Here is a 3521-nt window from a genome sequence, read left to right on the forward strand (position 1 = left end):
TCCCGGGATCCAGGGACAACTTCCGCGGGAGAACGCACGGCACGCCTCAGGCTGGTGCAACGTCACGCCGGCCTCTGCCGCCGCAGGCCCGCCCCGCACTCCATGCCCCTCCCTCCCCCCCCCCACCACCTGTCCTGAGTGAGCCAGAGCCTCCACAAGCGGCTGCTCCTTTAACCCCCTCCTGTCTGAGCAAAGAACAGACGCCCTCCGGCGACCTACATGCACAGGTGGCGCCAAATCCAAAGCTGAGCCCCGGGAGCTGTGAGAACAAAGAAGAGAAAGGGAAATCCCTCCCAGCAGCCTCAGAAGCTGCGGATTAAAGCTCCACAATCAACTTGATGTACCCTGCATCTGTGGAATACATGAATAGACACGAATCATCCCAAATTAGGGAGGTGGACTTTGAGAGCAAGATTTATGATTTTTTCCCCTTTTCCTCTTTTTTGTGAGTGTGTATGTGTATGCTTCTGTGTGAGATTTTGTCTGTATAGCTTTGCTTCCACCATTTGTCGTAGGATTCTATCTGTCCGTTTTTTTCTTAATAATTATTTTTTATTTTAATAACTTTAATATATTTTATCTTACTTTATTTTTACTTTACCTTCTTTCTTTTTTTCCTTGCTTCCCTCTTTCCTTCCTTCCTCCCTCCTTCCCTCCCTTCTTTCTTTCTTTGTTTCTTTCCTTCTACTTCTACTAATTCTTTCTTTCTACTTTTTCTCCCTTTTATTCTGAGCTGTGTGGATGAAAGGCTCTTTCAGCTGCAGCCAGCAGTCAGTGCTGTGCCTCTGAGGTGGGAAAGCCAACTTCAGGACACTGGTCCACAAGAGACCTCCCAGCTCCACATAATATCAAACAGCAAAAATCTCCCAGAGATCTCCATCTCAACACCAGCACCCAGCTTCATTCAACGACCAGCAAGCTACAGTGCTGGACACCCTATGCCAAACAACTAGCAAGACAGGAACACAAACCCACCCACTAGCAGAGAGGCTGCCTAAAATCATAATAAGTACACAGACACCCCAAAACACACCACCAGACGTGGACCTGCCCACCAGAAAGACAAGATCCAGCCTCATCCACCAGAACACAGGCACTAGTCCCCTCCACCACGAAGCCTACACAACCCACTGAACCAACCTTAGCCACTGGGGACAGACACCAAAAACAACGGGAACTACGAACCTGCAGCCTGCAAAAAGGAGACCCCAAACACAGTAAGATAAGCAAAATGCAAAGACAGAAAAACACACAGCATATGAAGGAGCAAGATAAAAACCCACCAAACCTAACAAATGAAGAGGAAATAGGCAGTCTATCTTAAAAAGAATTCAGAATAATGATAGTAAAGATGATCCAAAATCTTGGAAATAGAATAGACAAAATGCAAGAAACATTTAACAGGGACCTAGAAGAACTAAAGATGAAACAAACAACGATGAACAGCACAATAAATGAAATTAAAAAGACTCTAGATGGGATCAATAGCAGAATAACTGAGGCAGGAGAACGGATAAGTGACCTGGAATATAAAATAGTGGAAATAACTACTGCAGAGCAGAATAAGGAAAAAAAGAATGAAAAGAACAGAGGACAGTCTCAGACACCTCTGGAACAACATTAAACGCACCAACATTCGAATTATAGGGGTTCCAGAAGAAGAAGAGAAAAAGAAAGGGACAGAGAAAATATTTGAAGAGATTATAGTTGAAAACTTCCCTAATATGGGAAAGAAAATAGTTAATCAAGTCCAGGAAGCACAGAGGGTCCCATACAGGATAAACCCAAGGAGAAATATGCCAAGACACATATTAATCAAACTGTCAACAATTAAATACAAAGAAAACATATTGAAAGCAGCAAGGGAAAAACAACAAATAACACACAAGGGAATCCCCATAAGGTTAACAGCTGATCTTTCAGCAGAAACTCTGCAAGCCAGAAGGGACTGGCAGGACATATTTAAAGTGATGAAGGAGAAAAACCTACAAAAAAGACTACTCCACCCAGCGAGGATCTCATTCAGATTTGATGGAGAAATTAAAACCTTTACAGACAAGCAAAAGCTGAGAGAGTTCAGCACCACCAAACCAGCTTTACAACAAATTCTAAAGGGACTTCTCTAGGCAAGAAACACAAGAGAAGGAAAAGACCTACAACAACAAATCCAAAGCAATTAAGAAAAAGGGAATAGGAACATACATATCGATAATTACCTTAACTGTAAATGGACTAAATGCTCCCACCAAAAGACAAAGATTGGCTGAATGGATACAAAAACAAGACCCATATATATGCTGTCTACAAGAGACCCACTTCAGACCTAGACACACATACAGACTCAAAGTAAGGGGATGGAAAAAAATATTCCATGCAAATGGAAACCAAAAGAAAGCTAGAGTACCAATTCTCATATCAGACAATATAGACTTTAAAATAAAGACTATTAGAAGAGACAAAGAAGGCCACTACATAATGATCAAGGGATTGATCCAAGAAGAAGATATAACAATTGTAAAGATTTATGCACCCAACATAGAAGCACCTCAATACATAAGGCAAATACTAACAGCCATGAAAGGGGAAATCGACAGTAACACTATGTCATTCATAGTACAGGACTTTAATACCCCACTTTCACCAATGGACAGATCATCCAAAATGAAAATAAATAAGGAAACACAAGCTTTAAATGATACATTAAACGAGATGGACTTAACTGATATTTATAGGACATTCCATCCAAAAACAACAGAATACACATTTTTCTCAAGTGCTCATGGAACATTCTCAAGGATAGATCATATCTTGGGTCACAAATCAAGCCTTGGTAAATTTAAGAAAATTGAAATTGTATCAAGTATCTTTTCTGACCACAACGCTATGAGACTAGGTATCAATTACAGGAAAAGATCTGTAAAAAATACAAACACATGGAGGCTAAACAATACACTACGTAATAACGAAGTGATCACTGCAGAAATCGAAGAGGAAATAAAAATATACCTAGAAACAAATGACAACGGAGACACGACGACCCAAAACCTATGGGATGCAGCAAAAACAGTTCTAAGACTGAAGTTTATAGCAATACAATGCTACCGTAAGAAACAGGAAACATCTCGAATAAACAACCTAACCTTGCACCTAAATCAATTAGAGAAAGAAGAACAAAAAAAACCCAAAGTTAGCAGAAGGAAAGAAGTCATAAATATCAGATCAGAAATAAATGAAAAAGAAATGAAGGAAACGATAGCAAAGATCAATAAAACTAAAACCTGGTTCTTTGAGAATATAAAGAAAATTGATAAACCATTAGCCAGACTCATAAATAAAAAATGGGAGAAGACTCAAATCAATAGAATTAGAAATGAAAAACGAGAAGTAACAACTGACACTGCAGAAATACAAAGGATCATGACAGATTACTACAAGCAACTCTATGCCAATAAAACGGACAACCTGGAAGAAATGGACAAATTCTTAGAAATGCACAACCTGCCAAGACTGAATCAGGAAGA

Source organism: Stenella coeruleoalba, assembly GCF_951394435.1.
Source record: "Stenella coeruleoalba genome assembly, chromosome: 12".
Lineage (NCBI taxonomy): Eukaryota > Metazoa > Chordata > Mammalia > Artiodactyla > Delphinidae > Stenella > Stenella coeruleoalba.